The sequence below is a fragment of the Cryptomeria japonica genome, chromosome 11, assembly GCF_030272615.1.
Source record: "Cryptomeria japonica chromosome 11, Sugi_1.0, whole genome shotgun sequence".
Lineage (NCBI taxonomy): Eukaryota > Viridiplantae > Streptophyta > Pinopsida > Cupressales > Cupressaceae > Cryptomeria > Cryptomeria japonica.
In genome coordinates, this window is record NC_081415.1 from 599,189,580 (window position 1) to 599,202,697 (window position 13,118).

The following is a 13,118-nucleotide window of genomic DNA, read 5'->3' on the forward strand; positions in this document are numbered from 1 at the left end:
TCATTTCACGGTCCAAAAGGAAATGGTGGCCATGCAGCCCGCGAATCAGCGAAAATGACTAACACGCTATGTTAGTCGAATTCGCTATTTCGTAGGCCAAAAGGAAATGGCAGCCACACAGCCTACGAATCAGAGAAAGCAACTAACACGCTATGTTAGTCGAATTCGCTATTTTGCGGGGCAAAAGGAAATGGCGGCCACACAGTCCGCGAATCAACGAAAGTGACTAACATGCTATGTTAGTCAAATTCGCTGATTTGTGAGGCAAAAGGAAATGGCAGCCATGCAGCCTGTGAATCAGCGAAACCGACTAACATGCCATGTTAGTCGAATTCGTCATTTCGTGGTCCAAAAGGAAATGGAGGCCACGCAGTCCGTGAATCAGCGAAAGCGACTAACACGCTATGTTAGTCAAATTCCCTGTTTCGTGGGGCAAAAGGAAATGGCGGCCACATAGTCCGTGAATCAGCGAAAGCGACTAACATGCCATCTTAGTCGAATTCATTGTTTCACGGGGCAAAAGGAAATGGCGGCCACGCAATCCGCGAATCAGCGAAAGCGACTAACATGCCATGTTAGTCGAATTCATCATTTCGTGGTCCAAACGGAAATGGTGGCCACACAGTCTACAAATCGGCGAAAGCGACTAACATGCCATGTTAGTTGAATTCACCGTTTCGCGAGGCAAAAGGAAATGGTGACCACGCAGTTCGTGAATCAGCAAAAGCGACTAACATGCCATGTTAGTCGAATTCGTCATTTCGAGGTCCAAAAGGAAATGGCGGCCACACAGTCCGCAAATCAACGAAAGTGACTAACACGCCATGTTAGTTGAATTTGTCGTTTCATAGGGCAAAAGGAAATGGTGGCCACGTAGTCTGCGAATCAACGAAAATGACTAACACAATGTTCCATCAATCTTGTATTCTATACCCTATACCTAGATGGGAGAGAGAGGGGAGACATACATATAGGGGCATAGAGAGAGGTTCCTAAACAATCCTCTCTCTGTCTCTGTCTCTGTCTCTGTCTCTCTCCCATTCTTTCTCTCTTAAGTCTCTCTCCCTCTCTCCCTCTATCTCTCTATCTCACTCTCCTCTGTCAAGTGTATCTCTTTCCCACTCTCTCCCACCTCCCCCCCTCCCTTTCTCTTTTTCACTTAAGTCTCTCTCTCTCTCTCTCTCTCTCTCTCTCTCTCTCTCTCTCTCTCTCTCCCATTCTTTATCTCTGAAGTCTCTCTCTCTCATCCTCTCTCTATCTCACTCTTGCCTTCTCTCAGGTGTATCTCTCACCATATGACTCCTTAGGACACCATATGACCTGTAATGACACATAATATGTCATATGGAGTCCTAAGGGTCATAGGACACCATATGACCCCTTAGCACACCATACGACCCATAATGACACCAAATGGTGTCCTAAGGGGTCATAGAACACTATATGACCTCTTAGGATACCATACGACCCATAACGACACCAAATGGTGTGCTAAGGGATCATAGAACACCATATGATCTCTTAGGACACCATACAACTCATAAAGACACCATATGGAGTCCTAAGGGGTCATAGGAAACCATAGGACCCTAGTGACACATAAGCGGTCATATGGTGTCCAAAGGGGTCACAAGACACCATATGAACCCTTAAGACACCATACGAACCATAACGACACCATATGGTGTCCTAAGGGGTCATATGGTCTCCTAAGAGGTCATAGAACACCATATGACCCCTTAGGACACCATATGACCCATAAGGACACCATATAATGACACAAAATGGTGTCCTAAGGGGTCATAGAACACCATATGACCTCTTAGGACACCTTACGACCCATAACAACACCATATGGAGTCCTAAGGGGTCATATGATGTGCTAAGGGTTCATAGGACACCATATGACCCTTTAGGACACCATACGACCCCTAACAACACCACATGGTGTCCTAAGGGGTCATATGGTATCCTAAGGGGCCATAGGACCCCGCATGACCCCTTAGGACACCATATGACACATAACAACACTATTTGGTGTCCTAAGGGGTCATAAGACACCATCTAACCCCTTAGGACACAATATGACCCCTAACAATACCTAAGTGGTTATATGGTGTACTAAGGGATCATAGAACACCATATGACCCCTTAGGACACAATACAAGCAATAACGACACCATATAGTGTCCTAAGGAGTCATATGGTGTCTTGAGGGGTCGTAGAACACCATATGACCCCTTAGGATACCATATGGTCTCTATCTCTTTCCCTCTAACTCTTTTTACCTCTCTCCCTCCCAAACCCCTTCTCCCTCTCACCCTCTATCTCTATCTCTCTCACTCCCCCTCCCTTAGATGTCTCTCTCTTTCTCTCATTATGTTGATCGATTAGATTGTGAGATCTAAATTTTATAATTATTTTGATATAAGGCATTAGTTTTGTGGTAACAAAGTTTGACTTGGGTCCTCATTATCCTCCTCTTGTTTTTGTTTTCTTTCTTAGCTAATCCCTAAGTTACTATCATTAGAATTATTGATTTGAGTGTTTAATTAAACTTTTTATGTTATGTTACTATCATTCTATAGTGTTGTAAATTGTAATCCTTTACAAGATTCACACTCTATTTGGGTTCCTACTTTAGTATGCCTTCTCTTGGATCATTTTAAGCATATTTGGGCCATATCCTTGTTACAAGTATGGTTGCCGTTATAAGGTACAAGATTGATGGTACATAGTTTAGGGAACATAGGGTTGAGGGTAGTGGTCATATTGATTCCTCCCTCTATCTCTTCATCTCTCTCTCTCTCTCTCTCTCTCTCTCTCTCTCTCTCTCTCTCTCTCTCTCATCTCTCTCTCTCTCTCTCTCTCTCTCTCTCACACACACACACACACACACACACACACACACACACACACACACCCCTCTCTTTCTCTTCTTTAACTTCTCTATCATTTCCTTCTCTTTCTCCCTCACCTATCTACCTCTCTAGGTATCTCACTCCATGTATACCTCTCCTTCTCCCCCTCCTTAGCCCTCTCTTTCTCTTTTCTCTCTCTCTCTCTCTCTCTCTCTCTCTCTCTCTCTCCTCTTCTCTCTCATTCTCCTAATTCATCAACTCTCCTCTTCTATCCCCCTTTATCTATCTCACCCCTCTCTTCCCATCTAGCTATCTAACCTCTCTCTTGCCCTCTAGATATCTTTGTAAGGGGCAACACATGTGTTAGAATAGATGAAATAGAGAGAGTATGGGAGAGTAGGGGAGGAAGATATATATGAGGGTAAGGAATGGGGAGATAGAGATGGAGGGAGAGACATAGGGAGGGGAGAGAGAGGTGACAGAGAAGAGAGAGAGAGGTGATAGAGAAGAAAGAGAGAGGAAGATGGAGAGATAGAGAGAAGTATCAATACCATCGTGCTATCCTCAATCGCGTTAGTCAGAATCTTTGTTTGTAGCTTCTGGATTTGTTGCTTGCACACAAAAAGAGGGGAAATGGTGTTGTTGATAGGGGTTTTCCTAAGTCAATCCCCAAGTTTAAATTAACCTTTAAATTGAATTAAAATTATAAATGGAAATACTGAATTAAATGTGGAATGATATACCTCAAATCTCTTGCAATTGATCATGGTTGATGATGCAATAACATAACAAAACATAAGAGACTCAATCATAAATACATGCTTGCATAAAGATTGATGTAGTTTGCTGCTCCATGATGCTTGAAAATATTGGAAGGATATGGTGGTATCAAATGCTTCCTTGAATGATTGAAGATGCTTGATGTTGCTTGTAGATGGATGTGGAATGGATGAGTATGGATGATGTGATGTGAAAATTAATTGAAAGGATGCTCCAATGGTTAAATTGAGACACCAAGATCCAAAATCACCAAGAAGGGGAAGTGCACTGACATATTTAAATATGTCTTTTTTAAGGAAGGCAAGGATGCCCTGGGCACCCCTATACAAACAAGGGTGCCTTGAGTGCACCTATTCATCAAAACTAAATAAATGTGAAATGAAGAGAAAACAACTCAATGTTAGGGTTTAGATTATCGTGCAAAAAGATGACATTAGTTTTGAGATAAAAATGCCTGAAATGGACTCGGGTGAGAGCTAAGATGGGACACATGAAAGTAGGGGAACATACAGTTGTGTAAATTGTGCAAGGTTTCAAATTACAACACTTCACTATCTCTCTCACTCATACACACACTCCTTGTTTTTATCTCTCTATAAATCTCCTTTCCACCTCTCTCTATCTCTTTGTTCCTCTCTTTGTTACTTGTCTTCATCACCTTTCTCTCTCATTATTTCTCCCTATCTGTATCTCCCTATCCCTCTCTATCTATATCTCATTATCTATATCTCTCTCTTATTCTCCCCATATCTCTTGCTTTATATCTTTATCTCTCTATTACTCTCTTCATCTCCCTCTTACTCCTCTCTCTATCTCTTTCTATCCACATCTCTCTACCTCTGTCTCACTATCTCTCTCTTATTCACTCCATCTCTCCTACTCAAAATTCCTCTCCATATCCCTCTCTATCTCTCTATATCTCCCTCTATCTATATCACTCTTTCCCCCCTCTATCTATTATTTCTCCCTCTCGCTCCCCTCTCTTTCTATCTCTTTCCATCCATATCATTCTCTACCTCTATCTCCCTCTCTATATATTGGGCTATAATTCCCTCTCCTCCCCTATTCTTTATCTCCCTCCTTTATGTTTATCTCCCTTCTGTCTATCCTTCTTTATATCTTATATCCCCCCACTCTATCTTTCCCCATCTCTCACTCTCTCACTCTCTCACTCTCTCTATCCCTTATCTATATCTTGATTTCTACCTCTCTCTCCCTTTCTCTTCCAATATATCTCTACCCATCCCTCTTTCTCTCTCAATTTCTCTATCTCCCTCTATTTCTCTCCATCTCTATTTTTCTATCTCTACTTCTCTATTTTTTTGTTCCTCTATCTAGATCTCATTGTATCTCTCTTTCTCTCCATCCCTATATTTCTATCTCTACTTCTCTATGTTTGTATGTCCCTCTATCAATCTTATTGTATCTCTCTCTCTCTCTCTCGCCCACTCTGTATCTCTTTATCTCTCTCTCTCTCTCTCTCTCTCTCTCTCTCTCTCTCTCTCTCTCTCTCTCTCTCTCTCTCTCTCTCTCTCTCTCTCTCTCTCTCTCTCTCTCTCTCTCTCTCTCAGTCTACCTCACCATTTATATCTTTGTCTATCTCTCCCTCTTCATCTCTATGCATTGGTCCATCTCTTCCTCTCCTCTATTATTTCTCTCTAATACCTATCTCTCTATCTCTCTCCCTCCCTCTCTCTTTATCTCCACCTCTATCTATCTCTCCCCATATCTAGCTCCCTCTCTCCTTCCCTATCCCTTATCTATATCTCTATCCCCACCTCTATCTTTCTATTTCTCTCACAGTGCCTCTCTGCATCTATTTTTGTCCCTCTTCCTCTCTCCCTCTATCTTTGTTTCTATCTCAATCTTCATCCATCCCTCTATCTCTAAACATGCCTCCCCCTCTCAATCCATCCATCTCTCCCTCCACTCTCCCTCCTATACCTCTATCTTATTATCTCTCTCTCTCTCTCTCTCTCTCTCTCTCTCTCTCTCTCTCTCTCTCTCTCTCTCTCTCTCTCTCTTCCTTTTCCATATTGATCCCCATCTTCATCTCCATATCTATTATATCTCCCTATGTATTTATATCCCTTATCTCAATATCCTTACCCCTCTCTCTTTCTCTCTTGCCACTCCATTTCCCACTCTTTCTCAATTGAAAAAATAACACGAGCTAGTGGTTAATGGAATTTGATTATCTTCTTTCTTTTGAGGTTTCATTTCATTTGTGTTTCAATCTTTGTAGGTGAATTCATTGTTCATTTAAAGCTATCACTTCTCCACTGATGGTTTTTCATAGATGGTTCAATTGCTAAGAGGAAACTATGATATTAAAGAACCTAGGAATGACTTCTACTTAGAAATAAAACCTTATGAATCTTTGTGAATTTAATGACCTACAATTATCTCATTAGAGCATGTGGATTCATTTTCATTTTCCCATTAAACATAAACATAAATTAGTTTATAACATAAAATATTTATAAAATTAAAATAATATTTAACCATTCTTAGTGAGCCTTAAGTGCATGCTCTACAAAATTTATCTGATATGGAATTCTTTAAAAATATCTAATTGAGGAGATGGAAGAAAATTTCGCCATTAAAATATATTGATCAACAACAATTTTTTTACGATTTGATCAATTGTAGCTATTTTTTATTATATTATTTCAGCACACAATAGATTTTCATCAAGTGACATACTAAATATTGCATCTGAAAATAAAATTTGATACTTTTATTTATTTTTACATTTGCTTTAGCTTTGTCTTAAATATATCATTTTGGTACTTAATTTCTTCTATATATTTGTGTATAAGTAGCCACAATGTTAAATAATGATCAAATAACCAATGGCCTCATTTAACAAATATCAATAGAATTGTTTTAAAATGAAATAAACACAACAAAATATAGAGGACACAAATTTCTCACTGGAATACTCTTGCACGACTGATGGTATTACACAAAGCTTTAAACTTTTTTTTGGAAGTGCTCTCTTTGATTGGTGCTTTTCTTTCCTTCAATGTGTGCCACTTGTATAGCAAGAAATGAACTATTTTCTTATGGATTATTATACGTTACAACTCGATATTTCTTAAAAAAAAACATTATAAGTTTTGCCTTTTGAACAGACTGAAAGGAAACGGTTCTGAAAAAAACATTTCACACAGCCATCATTAATCTTTTGTAATTCACCTAACATAGCGGGTAGTTCGCCTTATATCTGTAGAATCCACAAGAAAACAGTTCATTTCTTGCCATACAAGTGGCACACACTGAAGGAAAGAAAAGCACCGATCAAAGAGAGCACTTCCAAAAAAAAATCCACATGTCCCAATCTGAACTAAGAGATCAAACACTTGTTCAAACGTTTTCCCAAACGATTTGACTGAAAAATCTAGTGACCCATGTAACAAATAATCAATGGCTTTGAAAGTAATCGAAATAATAGGAAACCCTTTTCATGATTCCGAAAACTACAATTTGGATGGCATCATGGAGCTACAATATTTCACACTGTTGAATATTATAAAAAAAACTTGAATATTATATGAATGACTGAATTCACTACTCATAAAATGTTCATTCAATATAATGTAATGCATATCTAAACTAAAACATAAAAGCCATGTGAACAGTTGGGCACCAAAATTTGAATTCCATGATAAAAAAACTTAAACATTATATGAATGAATGAATTCACTACTCATAAAATATGATTGAGTATAATGTAATGCATAGCTAGATCAGAACTTACAAACCATTTGAAAAGTTGGGCACCAAAATTTAAAAATTCAATGATAAAAACAATCATTGAATCAACATCTTCATAGTCATTTCCAAAGCTGTCTCCAAATAAAACCAACGTAAAACTGGCATAATCCTATATACATTACAAAAACAGAAACAAAATGAAGAAGCAACAACACTGAGATTGAAGAAGCAACACTGAGATTGAACAACAAGCTCTTCTCATAGCAACCTCAGCTCCCCTCACTCTGATTCAACCAAAACCACCACCTCTAGATTATTTCTCTTGACCTTTCAACTTTCTCTTGCTGGATGTAGCTATTTTGGCAAAATGATCATTGAGGCTAGGCATTTCAAATTTTTGGACACATGTTTAGGCAGGCATTTCAAATTTTTGGACACACGTTTAGGTGGGCATTTCAAATTTTTTGACATACGTGGTTACAAACTGTAGCTGTACCTGTGACCGTGAGAGTGGCCGACAAATGCTAGCTGTGTGCAAATGCTTTCCATCAATCGCAAAATGACAACATGCCTCCACACCAGCCTGGTGGTGGGTCCCAGAACGTGTCTCATGGCATCATGAGAGGGCATGCAATTTTGGAGCCGCATCATGTCAAGGCATGCCATTTTGGAGCCAGAATAGCTACAACCATTGTGCACGTTACCTTTACCATCCCTTCCTCTCACGCAGCCTCAACAATTACATTTCTCTTCGTGCTGCTCCACTTAATATGAACTCAAATAGTAAGTTTGACTGAACCACTGCCTATAACTACATATGGGTAAAATATATTCAATTTCATTTTCCTTGTTACCAATTCTATTCCGGGTGAATATTTAATGCTGAGGTAAATGTGTTGTGACTTTTTTTTCAATTAATAAAATGTAAAGAAAATTATAAGGAATAAAAACAGTCAAGACACTGTTTGTAAAATACAATAAAGAGACAATTAGTCTAGATTAAACAACCACCAATCACTAACTAAAATACAATTTATTGATGACACCAACAAGACAAGAATTATATCTAGTCAATAGACAAAATCATTGAAAAATAATGATTACAAGATAAAAAAACATCATAATATTCTGAATTTGAAGAGACCATTACATTCTATTTGATTCTATACATTAATTTAAAATATTTTTGAAATAATATGGGTATAACCTCATAGATCAGTTAGACAAACTTGTTATTATAATTGTGTCTCCTTATTTAAAAAAAAATTATTTTATCTAATTTCTTATGATTCTATATATGCACCCATTGATATGATAAATCCACTCATCTTCTCTCATTATATATGAAAGGTAAAGTCATTAAAAGATATATCAATAATTACTAGTAACAACTACTAGCCTAGGGATCATAGTTAGCAATTCTCTTGATTAGTATAAAAATATAGTAAGTAATTTCTCAATACTATCAATCTGTATTTAATAGAATAGAATGAATCACTCAATGAAATGCAAGTAAGAAATGTTCTATAGTAGAAAACAAAGTGAGTAAGTTAACGATCCATTTGTTTGCAAGAGGCAACATGCCTATCTATTGCTTCACTTTAAGTTATCAATTAATTTCAATGTTTTAATAGTTATTTTTTAAATAGTGAACCACCATGTAATGAGGAAATCCTTATTCAATTAGTCTATGTATGTATGCATCTATATCACAAATGAACCAATCAGCAGTCAATTAAACTTGTATCTATAACAAAACAAATTTGTTAAATCCAGTTTAGTCAAAATTGATAGGTTAAGTCAATGGGTTCTTGGTTTTGCTAGTGAAGTCAAATGCCTCTTAATAAGTCCACCAAGCTCAAGTCTTGCTAACTACAAGGCTCCTACATCATAACGGATGAGGTCGAGATCATGCCTTGGACAAATTTGGTGGAATGGATGCCCCTCAATCCTTGGCTCTTAGTTGAAGAGGTTTCAACCTAAGGATTATGCTTACATATCACGTAGCTAAAACAACTTTATAGATGAAAAATCCTCCCCCCAAAAATGATAGATTCTAAAATTAAATTCTAAAAAATATTTTGGTGATTAAGTGAATAAATTGGAACTTATTACACAAGACACATTCCTACAATTGTAACAAAAATATTAGTAAATAGTTTGATTAAATTTGACGCCCATCCATGATGGTTAAAATGTGTAACATTAGAAGTTAAAAGTTCAAGCATGCTTTGCTAGACGGTGGTGGAAGAGTGGTCTTCGATATCATAGAAGGTGAGGCATTTTCTCTTCTGTAATACACCACTCACTATCTACTTACAAAGAAATGAATCTTGTCACATTTATCTAGTAGCCACACTTATTTCTTCATTTATTCAGAGGAGGGTTTGTTCAGAGAAATGTAAAATTTGTGGTTTTCAATGGCCAGAAGACTTCTATTTTTTTGTCTATGTTGTAGAGAGAAAGCTTGAGACTCTAGTCCTCTTCTCTCCACGGCCTCCATTGATGTTCATGTGCTATGGTATGGGAAGTTTACCCTTGTTTAATGGTCCATTGTTGCAAATTGCCTACAATCACTAGGACCACATTTGCAAAGAAAGGCAAAGATGTCTGTTAATTCTTGGTGGAAGACTACAAAAAAGTAGCAAATTGTTGTCTCTAATCAGGTTGCTATGAGCATTGCGAGGCTAGGGAATACGTTTCATGCTTCCACTAGTTGATTTTTTTAGGTAATTGCATTACCCCAAATGTGTCCAATTAAACCCACTTGTCCTCGAGTTAGAAGCAGTAAAGAGAGTGATTATATACAAGTACAAGCATGATGAGTAAGGCTATCAGTCACTTTAGCAAATGAAAGATAAATTAAATTTGATTAGGTTTAAAAGTGAAGTTGGCTACTTCTCTTCTTGTTAAGGAGACCTCCAAGATTGGAAAATATCATTAATATGATTGATCTTCATGAAGGAACCATTTGTAGTCAAGAGATTATCTCATGGTATCAGTTTATCCCATTTCATCTATTTTAATTAGAAACCTAGCTTGAAAAAAGGTTAGATATTGGAGTTCTATTGCATTTGAAAACCCAAGGCTAGTATTAACACGTTTCAATAACACAAACTGCAGTTTGAGGTCTATCTTCTTCTATGTTTATACTTAACAAAGAAAGAGTAGAATACTTTTATTGCGATTCTAAGGCTATGGTGGTGACTTATTGAAAATATTAAAATAGAAGAGCTTCTCTAATTGAAATTTGATGATGTAGAAATTGTAGGAAGCAAGTTGGATGGTACAACTTTAAATGTTTATAGACCTTAGCTATTGAATGAGATTCGTTTCGGTACAATAATTAAAATTTATATGAATCATATGAAGATGGAGTGGAAAAAATAAATTAAAGAAGATCCACTTTAATTTTTAATTATAAAATATCTTATTATGAAATTAAAGTAACATGAACTAGTGTAATTGAATGATTTAAGATTTTCAATGAGAAACATTTCAATGTGCATTCATTTTCTTTTATCTTTAAATTATGTTTTATCAAATTTATAATCTTTCATAAGAAGGAAATTATACTAACATATAAATATTAAATATTAGATATGCTAAGAGATTCTTTTCAAAATGTCTATTATACTTTTATATAAAAAATTAATAAAAATATACACCTCAAAAAAAAATCTCTGAGACATATTTTTTATATATTATTATTTAATATGATAATCCTTGACTATCCTTAAAACAAATAACAACTTATTTTACATGGTGGCAATTTTCCTTACCATGGACGGGAACAACAATGCGCAGAACATAACTGAATGAACAAACAAAAAGATACTCATTATTTATCCCATTCGATTTCTAAACATCTTCATATATTCTGAAGAATCACTCATAATAGCGACCGGAGCAGCTTCCTCTTCAACTAAATCGGCTTCTTCACTTTCGGTCTCCGGCAAAATTTCATTTTTCACGGCAGCCTTTTCCATAGCCCGGCGCAGACCCTCAATCAGCTTTTCAAGAGCAGCGGTGGGATCGTCAGTCACCCTCATCAATTCCTCACTCACATCCGCCGGCGTCATCTGCGCCTCCTTCATCAAAACCTCAACTTGTTCAAACAGAGGATGATCTTCAACGCCAAGATAATTTCGAGCAAGAACTTTAAACGCGCGAAAAGTGCAGAAAGACAAATGAATATGCTTATCCATGCGCCCGGAACGAAGAAGCGCAGGTCCAGCCGATCAACATGATTTGTCGTAAAAATAATAATCCGCTCGCTGCCGCAACAGGACCACAAGCCATCTGTGAAATTCAAAACCCCGGACAGAGTCACCTTGCTATTATGACCGCCGCTCTCATCTATCGCCGGGATTTGTATTCCCCTGCTCTCTTTCTTCGCCTTCTTTACCCGGCCGGACAAATCCAGGGAGCAATCGATGTCCTCAATCACAATAACAGACCTATTCGTAGTCCCAATCAAAAGCGACCTAAGCTCAGTATTGCTCTTGACCTCTGATAACTCCAGGTCATAAATGTCATACTCGAGAAAATTCGCAATAGCAGCGATCATGGTCGACTTTCCGGTGCCGGGAGGGCCGTAGAGCAAATACCCGCGTTTCCAGGCACGGCCGACGTCCTTATAATACTTTTCCCTCTGAGAAAATATTCTGAGATCCTGGATTATGTCATCTTTTAGGTCGGGGTGAAGAGCCAGGGTTTGGAACGTCGCAGGGTGCTCGAAAACCATGGGCGTCCAAACACTAGAGCTTCTGGCCGCAGGGTTCGATTGCGAGTTACCACCTATATTGGTGTAAATCTTCCGTTGTCGCTTTTTCAACTCCATGATTTTGGCCTCCGCAATTACGTGCGGCAGATAGGCTTCAAATATCTTGCCTTTGTCCTTCTTGTGGAATATGAGCTCGAAGTAACGCTTTTCATCGGAGATGTTCAACAGGGAAGGCGGCTTGACCTCTGTGCGCAACGTCCACCAGGCTTTGACTCCCTCAAACTCGTCCATGATTTGTTGGCTTTTGTCCATGGCGAAGGTAAAGGCATTGTCATTTTTGGGCTTGCTGACCTTCAATCTGGTGGCGGTGGAAGTGGAGCGCGTGCTCAGATAAATCTGCACCGATTCGTAAAGATCGCTGACCCTGAAGCCTGCGATCTCCTCAACCACCAGAGTGATGTAGGGAGACATGAATCGTGTGAACCTGCGCCGTTGCTCTCTGAAATATTGGTAGAGTTCGGCAGGAATGTACTGCCCCGCGATTGTTCCCACGAAAACTGTGGTTGCCGCAACCTTCCCGAGATTCGACCACGTCTCGGCCATTGCCATTATGTGGAGCAGACCTTACACCAAAAGAAGCTTTATGGTAAGAGAAAAGCCGGGCATTCAAGAGTGGTCAATACAAACACTGCAGATGACGGAGAAGACAATGCCAATCCTATGATATAAACACTAAACAATGCCGGTGGCTACAGAGGAACCCACAAATCCTGCATAGTAGTATTTTACAATGTAAAGTAGATGAAGGAAAACGTCCAAAATAAACAATATCGAGATCCTCGCACGAACAACGTGAGTGTCATGTTATGAATTATTAAAAGAGCGCTCAAGCTGGCCTAGATACGAGCTGGGTGATTACAAGATTTCTGCTCCACTCTCCCCCCCCAAAAAATGCCACACTTTGCTCTTATTATATGTAGCAGAGCTGTTGTATGTGCCAACTGTCAATTGTGACGTTTGAAACATAATTT

At 38.3% G+C, this 13,118-nt stretch overlaps 1 pseudogene; it reads right to left on the reverse strand.

The window, feature by feature from the left end:
* Positions 1–11,206: 11,206 nt before the first annotated feature.
* LOC131055959 (AAA-ATPase ASD, mitochondrial-like) lies at positions 11,207–12,690 on the reverse strand (annotated as a pseudogene).
* Between the last annotated feature and the right edge of the window lie 428 nt (positions 12,691–13,118).